The following is a 27116-nucleotide window of genomic DNA, read 5'->3' as shown; positions in this document are numbered from 1 at the left end:
TCCCTCTGACTTCCCACGTGGAGCTCAGCTGCTGTACAAACACAATCCCTCTCTCTCTGTAATCCTTCAGCCCTCGTTGGGCGTAGAGGTCCTTTAAAGGCATGCTGTGTCAGGAATAGGGCTGTTGGTGTTCCACAGTCATAGAGCGTTGGTGTGGCACACAGAATTCAGCATCCTGAGAATCTCATAGCCAGGCTACATGAGACTCAGGAGTTCCATGATACTGATCTTCTGCACTCATTTAAAAAATGGACAGCAGCCCTGTCTGTGTGTGTGCATGTGCACATGTGAGTTTGAGATTCATATCAGAACCGTGGCACTGGGGAAGAAGGGATTTAACTCTTTCCCTCCATGCTATTTTCCAGATGAAAACTATACAGTACCTCTCACTTGCTGGATGATTGCCTTGTCGTGTTGAGTGGGCTTGCATGTTCCTATGATCCTTGTGAGCAAAGCTGTCGGGAGTCTCGTACTGGAATTCACTGGAAATTTGGTCTTGTAGGCTACTTGGCCAAAGTGAGTTCAATCCACTGTACTGACTTGATAAAAGGGATTATTCTACAAAAGACTCAAAGCACCAGCCCCCAACAGAGCAGTGGTGATTTGTGTTGTCATCTGTATCCACTAAAAGTGGCATCACACCAAAATTTCACAACCACAACAGGAGCTCTCTGCATCACATGAAGCCACCTCTTTTATAAAAAGACCAGCACACAAATACAAGGCCAGGGAGAATAATACAGTGGTACCTCGAGTTACATACACCTCGGGTTACATACGCTTCAGGTTACAGACTCCGCTAACCCAGAAATAGTGCTTCAGGTTAAGAACTTTGCTTCAGGATGAGAACAGAAATCGTGCTCTGGCGGCGTGGCAGCAGGAGGAGGCCCCATTAGCTAAAGTGGTGCTTCAGGTTAAGAACAGTTTCAGGTTAAGTACGGACCTCTGGAACGAATTAAGTTCTTAATCCGAGGTACCATCGTATATAAAAATCATGCTGGAGATAGACTGCATCTGCTTGTCAGGCAGTTCTGCAGTAGCATAGTAGAATGTCTGTGTGTTTTGTGCCAATAGGATGGGACACCTATTGAAACCAATAGGATGTGTTCCTCTTCCGTAACTGACTCTAAAACAGAGATTGTTTCCCTTTTGTCTGAAATCCCACCCCACGGCAGCCATTTGAGGATAACATTTCAGCTAAGCAACACACATGAAAGGGTGGCACCATGGATCTTCTTCAACTATAAAGGTTTGTGAATCAAATGAAACCATCTATATCTCACTAATTTTGGCCTCAAAGTTACACATGTTCTCTTAATTACATCTTTAAGGTCTGAACCTTGAGAAGTCTAGCTGGCACATCTGCTTGAATGCTTTTGGGGGCTGCCCTCTTTGGAATAACCAAGGATTTGTCTTGTGAATCTTGGTGAGCTTCTTCTTGGATCACTATGGTTGGAGGCAGTGGTTTTCAACCGGTGTTCCGTGGCATGCTGAGGTGCCTTAAATTATGGTCAGGGTGCCCAAGTAACACTGGTCTCTGTCCTTTTTTCCTTCCTTCCCTCCTTCCTCTGATGCCCTCTCACGTCTCCACCTCCCAAAGGCTTGCTCAGCTATTTGTTGCAGTAGCCCTGGCTACAAGTTCCCTGTGGGGCAGTGTGAGGAGGCACCTCTCTTTGGGGCGTGGGGGGCAGCTCAGAGACCAGGGGCAGCAGCAGCGATTGCCCAGAGGACTCCCAAGGAGAGGGGAGAAGAGAGGAGGCTGAGGAAACACTCTACAAGAGTGATCGAAAAAGGATGAGAGGCTGCGAGCTCTGCAGGCAAGGGGTGACATAACCAGCCCCTGAGCCCCACAGGGGCAGAAACAATGTGGTTGGTCAAGGACTCAAAAAAGGTTGACAACCTCTTGTTGGAGGTCTGAGTTTCCAGGTGGAGATGGCCACAGCTAGGAAGGAGGATTGTAGAGCAGCCTATATCAGAGGAAGCTACCAGAGCAGCTAACTCCATAAATTGGTGTGTATGCAAGATGGAAAGTTGAGAGAACTTGCATGTACCCTGTCTTTATTTTTCAAGTAGGATACCAAAGTCTAGATAACTGAAGATAAGGATTATGTTTACGGAAACCTGCCATCGCAGATGGTTACACTGATTAGATGACCCTTAGGGCAACTTTGAACTATTGTGGTGCAGCTGTTAACTGGCTAATGTGCTTCACTCAAGCTGTGGTTTCATCTCAGAAACCTATCAACTATATTTCACTATCCTTTGGTTAATAAAGGCCCTCTATAAACCTAACATGCAATTATTCTATCAGTGTAATGACCTAGGCTAGGCAGGCCATTTCACCATTAAACACCAACCCAATACACCTTGTTCAAATTCTGGCTTTCCCATTTTAATAAGTGCCCTGTGGACAGAGACACTGCACCATAAAGTGAAAAGAGGAACGCCCACACTGCTCCACTTGGTTGTATAAATTCCTCCTTCGCAGTAAACATGATTGAATAAACTTCACACAGAAAACTCGTTTTGCACGAAAAGTCCCTCAATGCTTTACAGGGGGGGAAGGGAAGGCAGTTGATAACAGCAGGTGAAGAGTGAAAACTTCAACTGTGCAACACAGGTGAGAGAATTAATATGGGAGCCAACAATGGAAACTCAAAGTGGTGGTTTGTATCACTTTCAGCAGAGGTATTTGCTCAGAAATGGGCAAAATGGGAACAGGAAATGCATAATAGGACCACATGTATTATAAAGCATCTCTGGTTTCTGGGTAAAAAGGTATTTTATTTATATATGAAGAAAATAGTTTCAAGTTTTCTCGCAATTTTTCTTGAGACACAAAGCCCTCTCCATTCCAATTATAACATTTCCTAACTTTCATGATTATAAACATTGATTCCTCACTGTATTCTTCTAAGACTGTAATCCATGCACACTTACATGAGAATAAACTCAACTGAACTCAAATAAGGCTCACCCACACTTCAGCAGATGCCCAAGAGATTTTCAGCTTGTCCCATGCCTACAAAGCATGAGTCCAAGCAGTTTTCTGTTTGCTCTGTTGGCTTCCACAGGAAAGCCTGAATTATTAGAGCAAATGTCAATCCATGAATTGATGTTTGCTCCAGCTGAGTGGTAAAGATCACACTTTCCCAGGGGAAAGTGGTGGGACAATATTACAATAGAATCACAGAGTTGGAAGGGATCCTGAGGATCATCTAGTCCTGCTTTCTGCAATGCAGGAATATGCAGCTGTCCCTTAAGGCGATAGAACCTGCAACCTTAGCATTATCAGCACAACGCTCTAACCAACTGAGCTATAGATGAGCCCTGAGACCCAATCACTTTGGAGTAAGCATTCATTGGATCAGGCTTGATAAAGACAGTTTGGTCTTCAGTCATCTGTAATGCAAACAGCAGTACCAATAATTGACTGAACAATCTTACAAACACTGGTTACCATTTCAGAATGCTGCCCTGCTCTTCTAAGCTTTCAGAGGCTAGCCTGAGCTAGAGTTCCCATCAAAGAAAAGGGCAGAAGCTATACTAAATAATAATAATAATTCCAAAAGATATAACATCATTCCCTGCACAATTCTTTCCCTCGCTCCTCCCTTTTCTCTGGATGTTTCCAGCAAAGTTCAGACTAAGAAAACATTTTCATTCTAACATTGCAAACTGCTAACCTGAACCATGAGAGATAGAGGCTGCATTCAGAATTCCAGAAATCTAGCAGAATCTACGTAAGTTTAGAGTTCACTTCCACATTAACTGCTTCCAGATAAAATCCATTTGCATCCCTGTAAAACCAAAAAATGGTGGGACAAAATTTGGGACAGTATTCCAGCTCTTCATATGGATGAATCATGGGGGAACAGAAGTGCACGTGTGCATAAAGGAGGGGTGGCAACATATCTGATGAGGTCTTCTGTTGTGTCACAACACACCCACTGGTGTGAAGGAAATTCAGTGTGAAATGGGGGTATATCAATCAAAAATCCACATGCGACAGGCAATGGAGAATAAAAGGAACTTTAGAAACTGGGACAGAAGCACTAGCATTATAACCAAGAAAACTAACACAATAATTGCCATGTCTAAATACAACCTGCACACACTTAAAATAAAAGTTATAAACAGACTCTGCCCACTTGTTTTCAGTCTGGAATCTACTAGCTCCAATTAGCAAAGATAAGATTAGTGGTACCTACCCTAAATGCTTCTTCAGAGTGGCTTCTCCAGCTTCCGGCTTGTCCACATCTTCAGAATTTGCGTTAATGATCCAAACAGCAGTAAACTTTAAATGCCTGCCTGAGCCACATCCTTCTGAGTTCACTAAGTCCTGTCAAGTGAGGAAGAGAGACATGAGTTGCGAGGGGCAGTTTCCATGACATCCATGGTGAATGCATTTGTGGATTGCTGTTCAGGAAGGGCGACTTGGAAGAGCACAGATTGCATGGCCCCTAAGCCCTTTTCAGAGGTTCAAAGAATATGCAAGAGCATAATGTCACAAAGTATGTAGTGAACATGAGGACACGCACACCAGCCAGGACCACAGCATTCCCAGCCACTGTTGGGCTAAGTGTATTTAAAAAGCCTCTCCAAGATTGCAGGGTAACACAGGGTTCTCAGACCAGGGCAGGGGCTTGTAAGCATGCTCAGCATACATTTGTGCATACAAATGCCATCCAGACCTTTCCACTCAACATGGGGAGGTCTGGTATGGAGCAGCGGGGATTAAGATATCACAGGCAATGGTCCCCTTGCACATGCACCCCCAACCTTCTACACATTTTATGCCCTTACGCATTCTTTGAACACCTGAACGGGACTCTAGTTTTGAGCACTTCACTTCTGAATCAAACTGGCTGGCAGCAGCAAAGATTGGTGGATAAATATAACTTGGGAGGAAGAGACCTTCAGGATGTCCTCCTTGAATTCTTGCTAGCCTGGTCAAAATGGCTTAGATCTCCTAAGGCTACAGAAAGTACTTCTGCTTGGTTTTTTAAATAGCAGCTAAGGCTGCTTGGGTGAGCAAGCGGAAGCAATGCGAGGCTCCAGCCCTCTTCAGCAGAAAACTGAAATAAAGATAATTTAGAAGAAAAAAGGTGGCACCCCTCAAGGGACTGTACCACCCTGCCACCTGAGTAAACCAATATTTCTTAGCAAGAGCAGCTGTGGATCACAAAGAGCCTGCCACGCACTCAACAACTGTCCTTCACTTTTATGGCATCCTGGAGACATGGCTTGAACAAATTATTTACTTCTTGTTTTCTTATTGTAAAGATTAATAGTAGCCTAGTGTGTATAGGGAAATCAGAGTGGCAATGCAGGACAGGAAGAGAGGTGTTAACCTCCCCTCTTGCAACTCTACTGCCAGTTACAGCTGAAACTCCACCACCTAAAACTGCTCTTTGCCGCAAATGGGAAAACAAATAGGTATCTATATGGTGCGTTTATGATTTCCCCTGCCCTCTCTCTACAGTGCCATGTTCCCAATCCAATTCCTTCACTGGATATGACTACTAAAAAGTTTTTTTAAGTACTGTGGAAGATATTGGTCACACATCTCCCAAGTCGTGTCTTGTTATGGCATAAGGCTCTGTTCAGACAACACATTTTCAGAGATGTGAAGCGTCATGGCATAGAGGAAGATGTTTATTTGTCTGTTGCACAATTGTCACCAGCAATTTCTTTTCCTAGGCCTTGATAGGAACCTACTAAATCTTGAAATACAATTCACAGGACTGCTTCACAGCAGTCTTGCAATTTCTACAGCAGCTTGAGGGAGATAATTTATACTAGGACAATGGTATGGGCAGAAAGGGTTAAATACCTCCAGCTGTTCTAGCCAAATTAGCACCCCCAACTCTCTTTGACAGTATGTCATAAAAAAGAAAAAGAAAAAAGTGGCATCAATAGAAATGAAAGAACAAATCGTAGATATATGAATTATCTGAAAACATCAACAGTACCTTTGAAAGAACCTCGACACAAAAGAATTTTAAAAAGTACTTCTGAGCCAGAGCAGAACACTCTGCAATGTTAGCAAGAACAAGAGAAAATGATGTTGGAAATGGCTGAGAAAAAGGAGGGGAAACAGTAGCTCACACTTGGCAGAGGTAAGTTTGAGACAATGGGCACTCATCCAAGGAGAGATAGCAGAGACTGGGGCCAAGTGATGAAGGGTAAAGATCAGGTAAAGAATGTGGAGTTGTAGGTCCTTGGCATAAAGGTGGTATTGAAGACCAAATGAATGGATAATGGAACCAAGAGGGAGATTATGAAGAGGGGAAAAGAAGAGGAGTGATCCCTGGGGAACTTCTACAGAAAGAAGAAAAAGGGGGAAAGTAGGACCATTCAAATACACTTTAAAAAACCAAAAACATAACCATTAAGAAATACATGACAAAATGGTACTCCAAAAAGCCGAGAGAAGTGAATGGTGGGATGTATCAATGAAGGCTTGAGTGAGATTCAAAAGAAATAGTACAGACAAAAGATGCTTAGCTCTTGCTGTGAAACAATTATTCATAGTATATATCCTTATGGTCACTTGCACAATACCCATTTGAGGTAGACCACTCTAACTCCTATTTTCAGCGTATGAGTCTGACTTGCTCAAGGCCACCAAGAGATGAAATCTGAACTCAGGTACCAAGGATAAGTCCAGCTCTTCCATCTGATCAACTGCACTGGCTTCATAGTAGTAGCCAGGAGCTGCAGTTGCTTCTTTTCCCTCAGTCCATCAATGTCAGGATGTAAAGTGACAGAGGGCAGAAAAGGTGCCTCTGTTGCTCAGGGTCTTGGCAATAATTAGAGAGGGGCTGGGGAAAAGCACTTCCTCTCCAGTTATCTCCCATGATGGCCAAAGAATGAAAGGCTGAGGATGGCCCCGGGGAAGACTCACCTTGAACACACAAATATTACAAAGCACTTGGCATCCATTCCAAAGGTGCTCAGCCTTCAGAGACAGATAGACAGCCAAATCACCCATCTTAGACCAAACTACATTAAGCGAAATAGCAGATGTTGGAACACAGTACGTGGGAGAGCGGGGGTTAAACCTTTTATCCCACGCCACAGTCCTGATAACTGTGTCTACCTCTTAAGCTGTTGTTTGATGTGTGAAGAAAGTTAACTTCAGGAATCCTGATGAGAGCTCTGATTTAAGGGAGCCAATTCTGTGTGGTCCACAAAGCTGACTTCTCCCAGGTAAAACAGGGTTGTTTCAGTGAGTGGAATGGCAGGTGTCACTGATGTACAGAACATCCAAAAGGGAGCTGATGGTCATAGAGCTAAATACCCCTCCAACAGACTTTCAAGTAAGAATCTCTAATGAAAAATGGAACATGCTTTGGGGGGGGGGGCGCTTTTAAAACTGTTTCAGCCCAATTAAGAGAATCTTTTGAAACACTTACATAGGTGGCCTTTCCCCCCTTGTGAATTCATCCCACAAGATACCAGCAGCAACATCAACCTGTTGAAGGGGATGTGGGGAGACTGGATTTTACATATGTATGTGGTGGTTTTGCAAATTTGTTTACCCATTTTGGGTTTTGTTATTTAAAGAATTGAGTTTAATATACAAAATGGATCTACAACCTTCCCCTCAACTTGCTTTATTTGGAATAAATGACATGCCTGCTCCACCTATTGCTCACAAAGAACTTTAAACGTTCCTCCTTGTGGCAACACATATGGAAATCGCCATGCAATGGCGTACTGCCTTGGACTTGAAAATTGAAGCATGATACCCCAGAACATGGACAATAGCCCTGGCTGAAAAGCTGATGTGCCAGATTTGTGAGACCAAAGGGAATTCTAAACCACATTTTCTATAATGTGTGCTAACAGTTTTGGATTATATGTATCAATATGATTGTGTTTATAATGCCCTGAGATCTCATTTTTACTGTGGAAATATTTTTTTGGACTGAACTTTAAGAATTTGATTTGATGTTTTTAAGCAACATGGTTGATGTGTTGTGAGTTATGTTGTTTTATTGTGATGTGAAAAAATAAAATAAAAATGTTTCCCCCCAAAAAATCTATACCTCTCCATCATGCACTGATCTGCTGTCTGCCCCATTACCTATGAAGGTAATGATGAGCGCAAAAGAGACCAAACTACATGTATACATAGCTGTCAACGTTTCCCTTTTTTAAGGGAAATTCCCTTATTCCGAATAGGATTCCTCGCAAGAAAAGGGAAAAGTTGACAGCTATGCACGTATACAATCTAAGGTGCAACACTGGCACAGAAATTTGTTCTAATTTCTTTCAAAATGGAAACTCAAACCATCAGCATGCTGGTAATAATATGTAGCATTTACATATTTGTACATATAAATATGCTCCTTCGTGCATCTGTTGTTTCTTTTTGAAACATTTATACAGTGCATTTTCCATGTTTGTTTATTTTTATACCACTCTTCGGTTATATTCCCAGGATAGTTTACAAAGAGAATAAAACAATTAAAATGTAAATTACAACGTAAAATAAAACAAGTAAAAGCCACAAAATCATAAATGAAACATACCACAGGACTAAGACTGCATCTAAAAAGCTTGGGGAAAATAAAAAGGACTTTGCCTAATGCTGAAAGGGAAAAATCATGAGAAGTGCTCTACACACTAACTGCGTTCAGGCATTTGTCAGAACACTCAAGGTCTTAAAGCAGGGGGAGGGGTGTACCTGTGTCTAGTGCCAACATCTTTGCATTGGCAGGATGACGGGGAGGAGAAAGAGAATCCTGGCATGAGGGGTGTAGCAGCGAATGGGACACACCGGGGCAAACAGGGGATGGAGAAGGAAGTACTCACAGGATGACAGAGGATGGCAAGGGGATGGAGGTCAAGGTACAGGAACCAGAGCAGCAGAACCCATCACAAGAGGAGCCTGTCTCCACGTATGCAGTGGGCTCTGAGGTGTAGGGAGCAGTGGGAGAGGCACTCTAGGAGGCTGAGGCATACAAGGCTGCAGAGCCCAAGCTCCCTAGCTGGCTAGGTGGGGCTTGCTGGCTCCAGGTGTGATTCCTCAGCTGGAGAAGGCTTGGGATAGGTGAGAGTCACATGCCTCATCAAGCCCAGATGCTGCAACCAGCATGCCAAGTACAAAAGGGAAGCAGAACTGAGGTGCTATGGATGCTCTACTGCCCATGTTGATGGACCTCTATGGGACTGTGATTTGGGTTTCATGTGGGACTGTATTCTGACTGCTGGACTTCAGACTTGGCTAGACGCTGGACTGTGTTTCCTGGACTTTGCTTGTATGGCTTGACCCCTGGACTTGGACTTGACACACTAACTTGCTGCCAGGTAGGCCAGGGGTTCAGGACCATCTTGAGCTGGTTTTTAAGAGGCTTCTGTTGAACACGCTTAGAAACTTTCCAATGGCGTATTTCAGGTTTTTGGGGGGTGGGGGGGTGGGATATGGGTTAGGGTGAGAATTAGCTACATCATTAACTATGCAGATCTTCAAAACACTTAACATGATTTGGGATGCTTCTAAATTGCAACCACCTCTGGGATGGCTCACTACAGCTGTTTAACAACCGATTAGGCCACTACTATACATAAAAGTCTGCCATGAGCGGGATTGGGCAGCCCATTGAAACTCCAGGAGCAATTTAGGGGAAATGATTATAACAATTTGTCTGGCATTTGTCCAAGGCATCCTCAAAGCCAACGAAAATGCCAGGGGGTGGCTAATGAATGCAAATGATTAGGACCTTGGCTCTGTGCCTTACCCTAATGATGTTCAGTTTAACAAATCATTGGATGCAGTTCTCAGTGCCATCAATAATAAATTGAGTTTTTTCTTTTCTTTTCTCCATCACCCCTGCTCACCCCTCATATCTTGCCTTATTGTCATTTAGATCATCTTTTTTTGTCTCCATTTGCTTCTGTGCAATCCGCAGCGCCATAAATTAAGATAAACAACATAGAATTTTTTTAAATGACAACAGCATGTGACCCTGAACACAGGGTAGGTCATTCATAAATTCTGATTGAAAATCAGGAGAAGCTTATTGAATAATTAAAGCTGCATAATTCTGAAACAGTCTTTTTGCAACAGCCTTCCCCAGCACTCCAGATGCTGGAATCTGGCTCTGATCATCCCCAGCCAGCAGAGCCAATGGACAGGAATGGTGCAGGCTGTAGTGCTGGGGGGCACCAGGTTGGGGAAAGCTGATCGGGCAGATTTGTGGAAGCAAAGCATCTGACTGGATTCATGACAAAGCCCTCCATGTTGGTTGGGGCTGATGGCAGTCTAAAAACACCTGGAGGGCCACAGATCCCCCACCTGCATTCAGAGACGTACCTAGGCTCCCTTGTGCCCTTGGCAAGGAGCTGTATTGGCGCCACCTGTCCCTTGCGCAATGGTCAACGCCAGTGACCAGATTCCTTTGCCGAGGCACACAGAAAAACCTGTGCACCTTGCCCAGCTACCCAGAGCAGTGGAGGAGTGGCCCAGGCAGCGTGCAGACAGGTGGGTGGGCATTCCAGGCCAGAGTGGAGAGGTGCCATCTTTGCTCCCCACTTGGGCTTGCGCGCTTGGTGGGCCAACCTGGTTAACCCCTAGGTACGTCCCTGCATGCATTAAGCAATCATGGCACCGATAGATCTAGCCTTCATGTCCTAGTTAATAATAATAATAATTTATTATTTATACCCCACCCATCTGGCTGGGTTTCCCCAGCCACTCTGGGCGGCTTCCAACAAAATATTAAAATACAATAGTGCATCAAACATTAAAAGCTTCCCTAAACAAGGCTGCCTTCAGATGTATTCTAAAAGTCTGGTAGTTGTTTTTCTCTTTGACATCTGGTGGGAGGGCGTTCCACAGGGCAGGTGCCACTACTGAGAAGGCCCTCTGCCTGGTTCCCTGTAACTTGGCTTCTCACAGCAAGGGAACCACCAGAAGACCCTCGGCACTGGACCTTAGTGTCCGGGCGGAATGATGGGGGTGGAGACGCTCCTTCAGGTCTACTGGACCGAGGCTGTTTAGGGCTTTAAAGGTCAGCATCAACACTTTGAATTGTGCCCGGAAACGTACTGGGAGCCAATGTTGGTCTTTCAAGACCGGTGTTATGTGGTCTTGGTGGCCGCTCCCAGTCACCAGTCTAGCTGCCACATTCTGGATTAGTTGTAGTTTCTGTGTCACCTTCAAAGGTAGCCCCATGTAGAGCGCATTGCAGTAGTCCAAGCGAGAGATAACTAGAGCATGTACCACTCTGGAGAGACAGTCTGCAGGCAGATAGGGTCTCAGCCTGCGTACCAGATGGAGCTGGTAGACAGCTGCCCTGGACACAGAATTGACCTCCACCTCCATGGACAGCTGCGAGTCCAAAATGACTCCCAGGCTGCGCACCTGGTCCTTCAGGGGCACAGTGACCCCATTCAGGACCAGGGAGTCCTCCACACCTGCCTGCCTCCTGTCCCCCCAAAACAGTACTTCTGTCTTGTCAGGATTCAACCTCAATCTGTTAGCCGCCATCCATCCTCCAACCGCCTCCAGACACTCACACAGGACCTTCACTGCCTTCACTGGTTCTGATTTGAAAGAGAGGTAGAGCTGGGTATCACCCGTGTACTGATGAACACCCAGCCCAAACCCCCGATGATCTCTCTCTCCCAGCGGCTGCATGTAGATGTTAAAAAGCATGGGGGAGAGGACAGAACCCTGAGGCACCCCACAAGTGAGACCCCAGGGGTCTGAACACTCATCCCCCCCCCCACTTTCTGAACACAGCCCAGGAGGAAGGAGATTCATCTCATTTGTCTGTGCTTCACCTTGCCTGCCTCCTCCCTCCCAGTATTCCAAGCCTTTTTGACAGAAAGCTTTTTCAACCAAATATGCCAGTTGCTGGCCCAGCCGTGCCTGCCATACATTAATCAAGCCAGCTCTGTTTTCTTTCTTGATAACAAGGCCATCCCCTCTCCCCTTTGCCTTCCTGGCTCAAGGATTTCTCAGGAACTGGACTGTCAGAAGAAGCCCTTTCAAAGGCACACCAGAAGGTTTCTCTTTCATCTGCCTGTCTCCAGGGCCCTGCCCTCACCCCCTGGTGCACAGAATGAACTGAAAGACTTTCTATCTTCCCCAGGCACCTCTTCATAACTTCCTCTTTCTCATTCCCACCTTCCTTTTCCCATAGTAATGCACAGGCTTCAGGGAGTATGTGAGCCGGACACAAAAGGAAATAACTTCCCCAACACAATAAAATAAAATCAGATGCAAAATTGTGTATGCGTTTATGCAGGGAGGTCGATAAGCTTTCATAATATTCTCAAAGCCTGACCCAAAGAAAGGACCACTGCTTTAAATTCTCTATGAACCCACACTTTGGGAACTTTCCACCCATGCTAGGTTAGACTGCCAAAAGTTTAGCAAGCATATTTGGACAGGGGCAAAACTAGGTTTTATTTCATCTGGGTCAAAGACCCAGCTTGGCACCCCCCCCATGCACATTTGCATACACATACACACACAGGCTGGGAGCTTCAATGGCCTGGGGGCAAGAAACCCAGCTAGCCCCCTTGTAGCCATAGAACTGGTTGGGAGCAGAGGCAAATTTGCAAATAAACCAACAAGAATCAGTAGCCCATAAAAAAAATTGTGGCCCATAGCTCCCACACGTTTATAGCCTAAAAGACCTTTCATGAAACTTTGGTTCTATCCTATTTGTGGATAGAAAATTGGAGGGACTGTTTCACCAATTTTTTCCATAGGGAGTAGAACAGGGGTCAGCAACCTTTTTCAGACATGGGCTGGTCCACCATCCCTTAGACCATGTGGTGGGCCAGAATATTTTTTTTGGGGGGGGGAATGTACTAATTCCTATGCCCCACAAATAACCCAGAGATGCATTTTAAATAAAAGCACACATTCTACTCATGTAAAACACGCTGATTCCCAGACCGTCTGTGGGCTGGACTGAGAAGGCGATTGGGCAGTATCCGGCCCCCAGGCCTTAGGTTGGCTACCCCTGGAGTAGAATGTCTCCAACAATATGTGGGGGTGGGATTCACCATTAGCAGCAGTAGCACAGCTTCCTCCCTCCCCCAACTTTTTTGTTGTATGTGTGCATGCACACAGACATGTATGCCATCACTGCAAGTGGTAACAGGAGCAGTAACTGTGCTGGAAGCCTTGTCACCATATTCCATCCTACACACAGTCCCAGACCTGATGTCATTCTAAGGTATCACAGGGTAGGGTGGGGAAGAGAAAGGAAAAATGTGAGAAAACTATGCAAACTCGCCTTTTTCTAGGAAGGCGGGTGAAACAAAGAAAAATGTATCCTGAGGAATTTCTGTTCAGAAATGTTGAACTCAACAGGGCTTATTTTCCAGTAGGCATGCATACACGACCTGCTTCAGAATTGGTCTTTGGCACCAAGGTTCATTCTTGCTACATGTAAATAATAAAGACTGGACTGCCTTTCAGGCAGACTAAGGCCCTATCACTTGCCACAATCTGCCTCCCAATGGCTTCATTCTCAGCAAGGCAGTAAACCCAAGTCAGGGCTTTAGAAAAAGAACCTGTTTATTTTCCTACGGGTAGGGTATAAGCTTTAATTGCTGGTTTCCTTGCATTATTTAATTTTCATTTGTTAACGTTAAGTAGCACTTCCACTGGAAGACATTAACAAACAAAAAATGCGAAGAAATCAGTAATTAATGGCTCCTTGCCACTGCAGGAACGGAACTTGATGCAGTCAAACCTTGGTTTTCGAAAGTCTCAGCTGCTGAACATTTCGGAAGCCGAATGCCGAAAACCCGGATGTGAATGCTTCCATTTTCGAATGTGCCTCGGAAGCTGAACGGCTTCCGAGGCATGTTTCTAAATTTTCCCCATTGAACTTGCTGACAGCCCTTTGACCCTTGGTTTTCGAACGTTTTGAAAGTCGAACGGACTTCTGGAACGGATTACGTTCAAAAACCAAGGTTCCACTGTTTGGACAATTTAAAGAGGCTATTCAAGGAAGAATTCATCACTACTTCCCTTCGCCATCAATAGGCAGCAATAAACTAGTCACTATCAGAAAAGGGGAAACATTTAATTAAAGGCACAGGAGCCCTGAAAGTCAAAATAGTGTGTTGCTAGCTCACAATGAAGCTGCAGTTGCCTCTCATTGGTAGAGGGAATCATTTTAAAAACAGGGAAGGCAACATAGTAAGCACTGGGTTGTAACAATCTTAACAATTTTGCTTTCCAGATTCTCCATAAAAATGGAAAAAAGGATGGCAATTGCAGAAAAAGGCTAGTGTCAAAGTAACTTGCATTTCCAAGCACATATAAGTTTCACCTATCAGCCACCACTGCTGAATTCCCACCACAATCAACTTCAAGAAAGAATTCAACTAACTTTCACAGATCAGGAAAAATCTAAGAGAACTGTAATATGGTTAATGGAAGGAAGCTATAGAAAGCAAGTAGTTTTCCTGCAGTTATGTATTCAACCACAGGTGCAAGAATGTTATTTCCCAAAAAATGGAAGAAAGAAGAGGTTCTGACGGGAGAAGAGTGGATACATAAGTTAATGGATTACGCAGAAATGACAAAACTTACCGGGAGAATTAGAAATCAAGTTTAAAAAAAATTAAGAAAAGAATGGAAATGGTTTATTGAGTATTTACAAACAAACTGTAAACAGATTAAGACATTGGCAGGGTTAATGTAAAATCCTGCAGTTTCAATATATATGGGATATATACGGGAATAGATATAAAAGAATATGTTGAGATAATTTGGTGTATGATGAAAAATGTAAAAAACCACAGAAAGAGAGGGAAGGGAGTCGGAGTTTGAAATGTTAAAATTATGATTGAATAATTCTTGTAATAGATATAACTGAAAATTGAAAATAAAAAATAAAATAAAAATAAAAAAGTTTTCCTGCAGAAAATCAAACCTTGCCCCCAAAAGGAGCACAAACTCTTTCAAAACAAATTTTAATTAATAAAACAAGTGGAAAACATTTTAGAGGTGCCTCTTGCTAAAGACATGGGGTGGGCAGGAGCCACAGCAAAAACCTGGGGTGCAGGCACCCTGGACCATCCCATAACAACACCCCTGGATTCTGGGAGTGATCATAGAGGTTAGAAAGGCTCCCTTGGCAGGGGAGAAGCTTTGGGAAGGGCTGATGTTCAGCCAGGGCTTGGGCCTGGAAGTCGTTTTCAAGACCAGTGCTCCATTCTGAAATACACCAGGCAATTAGGAAGGAGAGACCCTCTGGGAATGTTTAACATTAACTTCTTGACCACTGAGCAAACACAAGTTGCTCTCGTACATGCATCTGGGCTGTGAAGGGGAAAGGCTTCCAGGCCAGGAAGTGCAACTCCCAGGGCAGGCTTCGGCCCAGGTACTGATGACTCTAGAAGTGAAGCAATAGGCACTAGACACATCTGCTCACTGTGGTGGGTCTCCGTGGCTGATCCCCAAGTTCTCTCCCGCAAGCCGGGAACCCCAGTCCTAGAAAGCCCAACCCTTTAACCAGATGCAGCCCTGCAAACTTGAGGCAGTGTGAGGTCGGCAGCCGGGGAAAACCCATATTTGAACTTTTGTCCGATCCTTGCTCCTAGTTATTCCTGGCTGTCCCGCCCATCCCTGTCTCAGCAGCACTGTGAGTCAGACGGGATGGAACAGCTTGCCCTCCCATGGGATGCCTGATGCCTGCCAAGGGTAGGGAGAATGTGGCGTTTTACAAGCTGCTTGCTCCAAGACTACAAAGAGGGTGCATTCCTGCATATGCTCTTATCACTTGAAGCACTGTTACTGAGGAGGAAGACTTAAGCAAAACCAAAGAAGGGATGCCTGAGAAATGCACAGACGAAATAGCCATAGTTACCCAATGGAACAAACCAAAGGCCTGTTTACATGATTAGAAGTCCTGGGATAGCCACTTTTGAACCCTGGGAATATATTTACATGCTCTAGGAGAGAGGATGAAATAGCTTGAAAGAGTGTCAGTGATGACCCTTAGGATTCCCTCTTTCATTCCAGGGTAAATGACCATGAGAACAAGAGGAGGGTGGTTGTCTCTGGTGGTTGAGCCTTGACAATCCCTCAGAGAAATCCTGTGACCTGTGATTGAATGACTCTGTAAGATAGACAGGGCAGGAGTGTGACTAGCTACTCACAAATTTATTTCTGACATTTGTATTATCTCTTTCCTCCAATGAGCTTATGTCAGTGTTTCCTGCAGGTCTCCCATTCAGCAGCTGAGCAGATTCAGACCTGCTTGGCTTTATTTTATGTGTTTATTTATTAAATCTGTAAATTTGTATTTATCCGTAGATCTCAGGGTGGTATAACCCCCCCAAACACACACAATATAACAAACACAAAATACACAATAGAAAAAGAGGAAAAAACAAATCAATAATACCCCCTCCCACAACACATTTAATAGTGCATCAAGTGTTAATCAGCCAAAGGCCTGGTTGAAAAGGAACGTTTTTTGCCCAGCGCCTAAAGGTGTATAATGAAGGTGCCAGCCGAGCCTCCCTGGGGAAAGCATTCCAAAAGCGGGGAGGCACTGCTTTCTAATCCTAGATGGCAAGGGAAATGCACTCCATACGTAGTAGCTAGAACCACTTTCTTCTTGGGTATTACACATTACATTCCTGGCCCAAACTTGGCACTGAAAACAGGCTCCAAAGTTAAGCTACAGCTCAACTTAAGCCAGAGCTCTGTGAATGCTTAGGGACCATTCGTTATGACTATTGCTGCTTTACACAACTATGATGAGTGTAGGGCAGGAGTGAGGAGGCTCAGGGGCCAAAAGTGGCCCTCAAGGCCTCCCCGTCTGGCCCTTGGGAATCTCCCCAGACCACGCTTCCTCTCCCCAGCCTCTTTTAAGTATTTTTGATGGGCTGGAATGTGCCCTTAAACTATGATAACGCCTCCAACCTGCCCAGATGAAGCAATGCATGTATGCAGGTGTGCATAGGAACCGCTGACTCGGTTGTGAGGCCTACTGAACAAAGTAAAGGATCGCATCTGTTCCCCACCCCTTCTACTTCTCACCCCACCCTCTACTGGCATGTGCTCAAGATTGCCCATGAGAATATTGCAGGCTGAAACAGCTTCCCTCACCCCTGGTGCAGAGGGGCAAGCTAAGAGTCTACTCGCCACAAGTTGCCTAGAGAAAACTGCCGTCCTGTGTGTCATCGGTTTTTCTAAGTTGCAGCCTTATAATCAGTGGCCCTGTGCTTCAACCTCCAGCCACGCATTTGAATGGTGTCCGTCTGCAGCCGAACACCTTTCTGATCACTCCATCTACCCATCCTTCCTACACTTTGGCAGACTTCTGAGATCGAGCAAGAAGAAGAAGAAGAAGAAGAAGAAGAAGAAGAAGAAGAAGAAGAAGAAGAAGCAAGCCAATGTGAAGCTGAGAGGGGTGTAGGTCAGGAGTGGGGAAGTGGGGGAGGCGGAGGCATAACGTGGCCTGGACACAGAAGTCTTTGTGGAGATTTCCAAGCATTCCGTTTGAAAACACTTCATATATCAAGTGCGAGTCCCTTCTCTTGGTACAGGCAAAACGAATCAAAGGGGGCCATGGGCCAGCTGAATGGGGGTGGCGGGGGGGGGAGCAAGGATTATTGGCTTCCACCTCCTCCTGCCTGTCACAGAACACCCTTTGTTGTAACTTGCTACACGCTTGCCACGAAAAAGGTGACGAAGGCGGCAATCTTTACGCATTGTTCCACTGAAGTCAACAAGATGCCTGCAGACGTATTATAGCTTCATCCTAAGGAGAAGAGGGGTTCATTTGCCATCAAAGCCTTTGCAAGGGCCACAGCTCTCAAACACTCAATCCAGTCGGCAAAGGGGGAACGATTTGTTATCAGAACCTCTTTGGTTGTTTGCTAAATGCTAGTGCTAAGCACGGTTCTTAGGAAAAAGTTGGACCTCTGATTGCACCTTCTTAGTAACACCAGAGATAACTTTTGTGGCAAAGGGAGAAAGAAAAACTCAGGTTTTGTGTCAGGTTGGTTTTGCAAATAAGTGCAAATAAATGCATCAATCCAATTAGAGATGGAAGAAACTGCTAGTTGCATATTTTCTCAGTTTCTTGTATTTCCAGCCTTAAGTTCAGTTCTCCACATTTCTGCCTCGATTTGTGAATTTTTAAAAAAAGACGTCATCATGAAAATTCATCGGCGTTTTAGCGCAAATTTCTCCTTATAGACTTTTGTATGCTATTTTGCCTCATGTACACGTTTCCCCCCCCCCCCCAAGCAATATACCCTAATATAATGCAGAAAAAGAGAAGTGAGCAAAATAACATAAGGCAAACCTGCTGGAATAGGCCAGTGGCCTGTCTAGTCTAGCATCCTGTTCTCACAGTGGCCTCCCAGATGGCTATGGGAAAACCACAAACAGGACCAGAGCACAAGAGCTGAACCCCATTCAGGACCAGGACCAGAGCTGAACCCCATTCAGCCTTCCTGGGGTTTCCAGCAACTAGTATTCAGAAGCATTACTGCCTCTGACCTAGCTGCATTCAAAGTCCGTAATGTGTATACTGCATATGCTCCGATGAGTCCTCCTGCAACACTTGAAGGAGCATGGAGAAGAATACCATGTTCTAAGAAGGCACTATTATAGCCAGCTGTATCTATCTGGGAAGACAAAAGAAGCTATTTGAAATCCTAGAATCACTTATAATGTCTGTCACTGGATCCTCCCACTGATGCTTTTGTTTTTTAAAACCTTTATAGCCCTATTACCCAAAACTTTCATGGGGTGTTAGGGAAAGGGTAGTACCTCTGGTGGGGGACATGACATGCTTCTTCTGGGGTAGTTCGTCCTCCTTTGGTCCCCACCCTGCACTCAGCTTTCACCTGATTTTAAGGCTGCCTCTTAGCAGAAAGGTAGTATTATACATGGCATCAACCAACATAGTTATGTGTGTGCTGAATAAGGTGAATGCAAAAGTGGTGGGTGGAGGGGGAAAGCTAAACTCTTCCCGTACAACCCACCGGCTTTGCTCTTTCCCCACCACCACCTAAACTCTGAAGCCAGAAATAACCTAGACTAGGAAGAAAGAGGGACGTGGGTGGTGCTGTGGGTTAAACCACAGAGCCTAGGATTTGCTGATCAGAAGGTCGGCGGTTTGAATCCCCGCGACGGGGTGAGCTCCTGTTGCTCAGTCCCTGCTCCTGCCAACCTAGCAGTCTGAAAGCACATCAAAGTGCAAGTAGATAAATAGCTACCGCTCCAGCGGGAAGGTAAACGGTGTTTCCGTGCACTGCTCTGGTTTGCCAGAAGCAGCTTAGTCATGCTGGCCACATGACCCAGAAGCTGTACGCCGGCTCCCTCAGCCAATAAAGCGAGATGAGCGCCGCAACCCCAGAGTTGGCCACGACTGGACCTAATGGTCAGGGGTCCCTTTACCATTACCTAGGAAGAAAGAAGGCCATGGGATGAGGATGGCGGTAGGTATAAGTGATGGGCAAGTGGAGGGCTAAAGGCTCATCCAGACTTCCTTTTTGTGTAGTGTTTCTAGGCACAGGTCTGCATTCTGAAGCTTCGTGTCCGAGCGTTTTTCTTTTTGCCCCAGTGCTTTCCCCAAGAAAACCCTCTTTTTACTGCTGAAAAAAATTCCACAGAAAACCTGAATTGTCGTTTGTTCTGATTCAGCATGAAGAGCAGATTTTTCTAGGGAAAACGGGGTGAGCGGTGGGGCATGTGAACTGGGAAAGTGCAGACCTCTGCCTAGAAAGCACAGGGCAAAAGATATGTGTGGATGAGCCCCCAGTTAATATTCCCACCTGATACGTCTCCCCTGAAATACAAAGAGCCTCACTAGATCAGCCCACAGGGCCATCTAATCCAACATCCTGTTGTCAGTGGCCAACCAGTTGCCTATAAGAATCCTGCAAGGACATGTCTGTTAACCCCACTCTTCTCACTTGCGAGTTTCAGCAACTAGTATTCAGAGGCCTTCATCTGCACTCCCACATTAAGCAAACATAAGGCTGGGAACCTGTAACCCAGGCATTGCTATGCACAAACCTGGCACAATTTCTAAACAACAACCAAGCAAAGACTAAGCCTGCCCCCACCCCAATGTAAAAAAACAGCCTACTCAACCATTACAGGAAAAGAAAAAACGAATGTAGTTTGGACAGGAGACTGCATGCAGAGCTTGTGCCATACCAAGTACAGCGATGCATGGGGCACACAATAAAAGATGATGTTATAAAAGAAAATGTACTGGAATTGCATTAGTGTGGGCACAGCTTTACAAGAACTGACGTTAGCTAGCTTGGGGCCAGGCCAGAACAGACATTATTTGCAATGCTTGAGCCTTGACATACACAAACCAAGCCTGATAGGGTACAATAAGGAGATGTTTCCCAGTGAAACAGGTCAGATGAAGGTATGTGGTTTTTTGGTTCAAAATACTAAAATGGCCACAATAGCAGAAGTTGGAATCAGAGTGTCCAGTATTTTGTTAAGAGTAGAGTCCAGGGCAGAATCTAAGTGATAGCCCAGAACATTCCTGAATTGTCAGAATAAAAGCTGCTCAAAACTGAGTGGCCATTTACACATCCCCCTCCCTTCCAAAAAAGAAAACACATCACCAAAAAAAAGAAAAAGAGGAAACAGGTTTGTATAAAATGTGTGCTGATTTATATGTGTAGATGCAAATGCATAATTACTATAATTTAAATAGGAATGCAATATATCTAACCATGGAGAGAAAGAATCTGACCAGGTGGTCTGTGGGACTGCTCAGGCTGCTGTGCAAGGGCTCAGTATTTATGGTCAACCTGAAGGTCCCTCCTCTCCCTTCTCATGGTTCTTTATCCTTAAAGTGGACCTGGATTGGACAGTTGAGGTCTGCCCTCTGTAAAGTAAGGCATGTGAGCTCTCTAGTTTAAAGGAAGATGGTGCCTCAAGAGGATACACTCTTAAGTGTATAGGGCAGGCAAGTTGAAAGTCCGTTTTGGGGGCTTAATCTGGCCCGCTGGTCGGTTCAATCCGGCCCCTGTGACAGTTTATTTCCTGGGGTAAAATCCTTTAAAAACCCTTTGAAAAAAGTTTGGACACCAATGGCATAGGGAAAAGTTCAGATAATAAAGGAAGAAGAGCAAGACAATGGTCTGGAGAAAGGGACCATGTGTCTGTACCAACCAATCAAAGGAAGGTTTGAACCTCTTTAACAAGATGCAAGTTCTCATAGGTAGTGTGCAGGGGGGCAATGGAGGAAGCTATATTGTACAGTAGTCTCATGCTCTCCTCTGTAGATGCAGCTGGTCCGAATCCACTTATGGAAGGGGCGGGTGTCACTGTGGATAACTTACTAAAGGCAGCTCATGTTGCTGCAGTGACCACAAAATCCAGCAGAACTTTAAAATTTTACGTTAGGAAAAGGGTCTGAAATAAGAATAGACAATAACAAATCCCCTTAAAAAGCAATGTGGAATCTGTACTGAATCCTCCCTTTTGTCCATGGTGTAGGGGGAGGGAGGGAGGGAGAGAATCTTATAAACTCCAGTGAAGTCCACTGCAGACACACCACATATCAAATGGTATTCCCCTCACAGACACACCTCCTCCCTCCTCCTCCCTGTTCAGCCTAGGTAATTGGAGACAGAGCGTTGGCCTCTGGGCTGAGTGGAGGATCCTTTGTTCCCCTTTCTGGGGCCTTGTTTTTCTGCCTCTTGTGAGGCTAATCCAGTGAGAGACAGGCACATAGACACATGGAGCCTTGCTCCAGAGCTTACTGGCTAAACGTATAGTCAACACTGAAAAATTACCTAACAATGAGCTGGAGTGGGCAAGCACATTAAAGCTTTTGCACTCGGGCATTTTAAGCTCAGGCCACTGTAAGCCAAGACTGAACAAAAAGAAATGGAAACCCAACTGTAGCTTTGGCTCATTTATTATTGTGCATTTCCTCTGAAATTTCCTGCCAATCAGAATTCACATGTATAATGTGATCTGTAGATCCCACTTGGCCTAAACCAAACAAGATCCCCATTTTTCTGCACAGAGTGGGTCCTCATGTGGGCTTTCATTCACAGAATGCAGAGCAGTGGAGCTGCTTTCAGTACACTGCACCCTGGTGCAAATGGACTTAACAGGTGCTCCAGTCCTTAAGCACAGGGAGCATCTGCAAGGATATGGCTCACATGAGATTCTTGTATTTTCAGCTTTCATTTTAAAGAAAAACAAGAAAGGGAAAACAACTAGCTAATTTATTGGAAGAGAATAAGGGAAATTGTGCAGAGAGTATTGTACAGTCTTATGGCAAATGACTGCAAAAGTAATGGGATAGCTGACAAGCATTAGAGATTCATGTGAATAATACAATTATTATTTTTTGTATCATTTTATTAGGTTATTACTTTTTCTGGTTGTTCTCTTTCATTTCCTACCACCCCAGAATCTCGGTGTACTATCTCTCACCATACATTTTTGAGTAATGGCAGAATTTGCTGAAGCATTTTAAGCTGTTCCGTTTTGTGGACAACACACAGTGACACAAGTATACATACACCACATTCCAAGAGCATATACTGCGAGTGTCAGAGTTAAATGATTGTTTCAAATGCTAAATATCATATCAGCTGGCTGGAAACTGTGTATGTGAAGGGGATTTGGGGTGTGGGTATGTGCAACCTGCCCTCCGCCACTTTCAAATCTTGCAAGATGAACCACAGACTGTCTGAGACACGCATGCCAAAAAAGCAAATATATTTTCTTTGGCAACAAAGTGATGAGTGAGAAGGGAAGCCATACTTGTGATCAGATCAAAACTGCTTGTTTAGAGCTGGGGAAATATGGCTTGAAAGTCTGGGGGCTGCATCAGAGTGATGTAAGGATTTGAGACCCAACCAGTCTCACTAAAACATCAGATTGTACGCTGGAAAGAGATGCAAAGAGCAACATAACATAAAATAAAATAAAAGTAAAATCTCAGGAGACAAAGGGAGTGGGAAAATGCTTGGAACACATTCAGTGGAGTTTAGCCAGAGCATCCCAAGGTATAAGGAGGTGAACTGCAAAAAGAAGAAAAATGAGAGGAGCCAGGCAGGCTGTAGGCTCTAGCGTCTGAGGCCAACTAGTGTGTGTGTGTGTGTGTGTGTGTGCGCGCGCGCACATATTAGGGAGTGGGAGTGTTGAAAGCATCAGATATGGCAAAGACAGTTAATTCAATGGCTGAGTTTTTCTGACTCTACCACATTCGTATTGTTATAGCTGAGGCACTTCAGTCTGTTAGCGAATATTAAAAACTGATAAACGGTGGTATTTAGATAATGTTTGAGATATGAAGGGAAAATACAAGCTGCAGATCTGTGTCAGACAAGGAATTCGTGGGCTAGCTTATGCAAACCAGCCTGGCCAAGTACAGAGCCACTGAGAAACAAAGGGGAACTGAGCCAATGAGGACCACTGGCAATGAAAAAAGCTGTCCTTCCCACCCTCATCCCAAGCAGTGGACAGAGATGGGAGAATTGGCAGGTTGCCAAGGTGAGGCAGGGGCATGATGTCACAGGAAAATCTGTCCTTTTTGAAATATAATGGTTTGTTGGGAAGGAATGGGGCAGAAATCTATGGGCTGCTACGGAGGCGATAAGCAGGAAGAAAGAGGTGGTGCGTAGGATGGCTCTGAATGCAGTGGCAGGTGGCAGGAAAGGACAAGCTACTCCTAAGAATTCTATAAACTACATTTCCTTTATGTACACTCAGATTGTACATATATGTTAACAAACCATATTTTTAAAGACACTGCAGACTCCGCTGAGCCTTATTTCTCCCCAGGATCACAATACCTCAAGGACAGTCTCTCCCCAAATGAACTAACCCAGACCATGGGATCCAAGGTCCTTCTTTGTGTGCCCCCTCCAAAAGAGGTCTGGAGTATGGCAACACAAGAACAGGTCTTTTCTTCAGTGGCTCCCCAGGGGATGCTGTCCCCAGGGAGGCTTGCCTGGTGCCTTCATTACATATCTTTAGGCACCAGGCAAAAATGTTTCTCTATAACCAGGTCTTTGGCTGATTAAACAATCCATGGTTGTTTTTTTAATGTCTTTGTGGGAGAAGGGTCATTGGTTTGTTTTTGTTATATATTTTGTGTTCTCATTTTGGAACTTTATGTTGTGAACCTCCCTGTGATCTTCGGATGATGGGCAGTATAATCAGTCAGTCAGTCAGTCAATCAATCAATCAATCAATCAATCAATAACAACCTGTTACCATGTCCATGGGGGGAGAGGGCAAACGGCTAAGAATACATGCAGCTGGGTGGTTAAGAATGCATGTGGGCAGGTGAAATTAATGCAGAGCAACCTATAAAGGTATTAAATACAGGTATTATTCATATGTGTAAATCCATTTAATTGTATTAAATAATTATAAAGTGCATTATACAATATGTACTCAGTTTTTCCAGTGCTTTTGCCAAAACATGAGAAGCCAGGAGCAGGTTAACTTCCTACTGAGGAATCATGTAGAAGACAGACTGTACTATCTTCCTTGTATATCCACAAGCTCCAATGAAAGCTAAACATTCAGAAAAGGAGCCTAGAATGAGAAGTTAGTGAAGCATGCAGGCTTACATACTTACCTCAGATTCGCTTTTAAAGAATAGTCTCTTTTTGGTTACTTGTCATCCCCAAAGGTAGCAAAGGCTGTGTGCACAGTAACCCACTTGTAGCACAAGCGTAAATTTTTCTCCATCTGGAATCATTCATGTTCATCTTTAACATGCTGCTTTATCAATCTAAAATTATTCTAGATCCTGCCATCCAGGAGTGGGTGTGGTTACTTGATACACATTTGAAAACCCTTCCCTTGATGAAGCTATCCACACCTTTTCCTCCCTACAAATATCCCAGAAGAACAAAGGAGGTGGTGGTGATTGCTGTCTTGGTATGTGCACACCCACAATGCCATTACACGTGTGGATACACACACCCCTTTGCCAGGACTGCCTACATCTATTTTCAAATAGATGCACTACAGGGTAATGCAGACTTAATCTGCAATGAGCTTTTATTTTCTGAATGAAACTAGTTTCCCAAGAAGTGCTTTTCAGCAGCAAAAAACCTGCAGTAGATCTAGATTGTGTGTGGACTACATAGAAAAACAAGTACCTTGTTTCCATTGATTTGATTCTAGAATAATATGTGTGTCCTAAGCCCCAAAACAGCCCACTAAGTACTGAGCATGCTCAGTAGCCACAGAATGTTTAATGTCACTCAAAAGAAAAAGAAAATGGAAAAATGGGAGTGAGGAGTGGAAAGGCCTGCTCGGACTCCTTGTATCTTATAGTAGTCCTGAGAGAGGGCATGGTTGGCTAGCAGGCAGAAACCTGAGAAAAACACTTCTGCTGTAAGGTGAAGATACACAGCAACATTTTATGGTAGGTCCCACTTAATTTCAAAGTACACCCCACAGAAAATTAGATGGCCCAACCCCTCCTGATAGGGGCTTAGTAGGAGAACGCTGAAACCTTCTATGGGGGTTCACATCATACAAACCCTCCCTCCTCCCCACACAGAACCTGCTATAATGATGATCATTTTTGCTAGTGAAATAATTGCAGATTATATCCTTTTTTCTTTTCTTTTTTACCCCATGGCAACTTATTGAGTTGATTGAAATCATATGCTTAGAGCCATGCAATTGTAATTATTCCCAACCTGCCCTGGTAGGATTTAGATATAAGTAAATCTAGGATCCTGACCCCAATGCTTAAATCCCTTGTGTTTGTTCTTGCCCCAGTTTTGGCAGATGAAATGAGTGCCTGTTCTAATCAAGGTTGTTGCTGTTGTTGTTTTTTAAAAAACCTTTCTTTCGCCCACCCATGACTCATACTCTGATTCTAAATACATTTGCTCAGCAGTAGGTCCTGCTTAACACAATGGAACTTATGGGGGGGGGAGTGTGCAAACAACTTCTTTGTTAATCTTCTTTTCCTAAGGCTAAGCATACCTCTTTCCATTCCAGCTTTCCTTGCTTTTCTTTACAGTTGTTTTCTCAGTTCTTCCTAATGCCAATGTCCCTCTGGGACTGCAAACTTGGTTCCAATTCTGAGGCCTAGAGAATAAGAGAACAGGTGAATTGTCTGTCTGTTACTGATTGGACCAAAGTCTGTAGGTATAGGGTACAGCACAAGTATTTCAGTTCTACAGATAAGCATTTCTTGAAAATGCGCAGCTCTCTTGTGCCAGCAAAATGTGGCTTGGATACTTTTGTACCTGCATGAAAGGGGGAAGAGAAATTTCCAGAGAGGAGCTCCAAGTGTTGTGTAAAGAAAAGGGAAAAGCTCCCATTACTGCTAGACAATGATCATGCTATTGCCATCCACGCCTTAACAGTCTTTCAGACTAGACTGCTGCAATGAGATTTATGGAGGGTTGCTTTTGAAGTCGGTCTGGGAAATGCAGATAGTATAAAACATCAGCACCAATCTGCTGACAGGTATGGCTAAGCTAGGTAATGACCTATAACACCTGTTCTGAAAACTTTGTAATGGTTACAGGTTGTATCTGGGTCCACTTAAATATTATCATCTATCAGGAACATTGTCTCTTCTGCAGTGTCTCCCGGAACTGTGATAGTGTGATAACATGCTCCCCTGAAAAACCCACTGGTGTTCTTCCTTAGCCTCTCCAAACTTTTGGAAATTGGGTGTTTTCTTATTGTTGTTTTTGTAAGTGATTTTAGTTAGTGTTTTATTTCATTTTGTTTTATTTTTATACTTTGGATTTTTGGCAACCACCCTGAGTTCTGCTGTTCTTAAGATCTAGAAATACTGGTAATAAACAGAAGAAAAAACCTGGACAGCACATTCTGCCACTCTGTCTTTGGAACATGACTAAGGACTAACAGTTTGCATAATCTGCTTAAACTCGGAAGCAGGGTGGGAAGCCAGTTCTTTTGCAGTTGGGAAGGCTACAATACTTTTGGATTTAACTGGTAAAACTTGGTTGTGGACTTACTGAGCCAGGTTGTCCCAAACTAGCAACACCATTTCTGGATCAATTTGTACATATTTTATGGGGCAGGCAGTGTTATTTTACATCCATTTACAAAATATTATTTGTGGGGAAGTGGGGAAGAGTAAGAGGATTTGGGGGCA

At 44.3% G+C, this 27116-nt stretch overlaps 1 long non-coding RNA gene across 7 annotated transcripts in view; it reads right to left on the bottom strand.

The window, feature by feature from the left end:
* Window positions 1-27116, bottom strand: part of LOC310830280 — a 67528-nt gene that overhangs the window by 36506 nt on the left and 3906 nt on the right. For all 7 annotated transcript variants that reach the window (XR_014557528.1, XR_014557529.1, XR_014557530.1 and 4 more), the window contains 2 exons: window positions 25967-26071; window positions 4212-4342 (listed from right to left, as the gene is read on the bottom strand). This is a non-coding gene — a long non-coding RNA (uncharacterized lncRNA). The remainder of the gene's footprint in view (window positions 1-4211; window positions 4343-25966; window positions 26072-27116) is intronic.

The sequence above is a fragment of the Podarcis gaigeae genome (genome assembly GCF_964106915.1).
Source record: "Podarcis gaigeae genome assembly, chromosome: 13".
NCBI classification, from domain to species: Eukaryota; Metazoa; Chordata; class Lepidosauria; order Squamata; family Lacertidae; genus Podarcis; species Podarcis gaigeae.
Note: the sequence above shows the minus strand (reverse complement) of the source record. Positions and strands in the feature narration are given on the sequence as shown.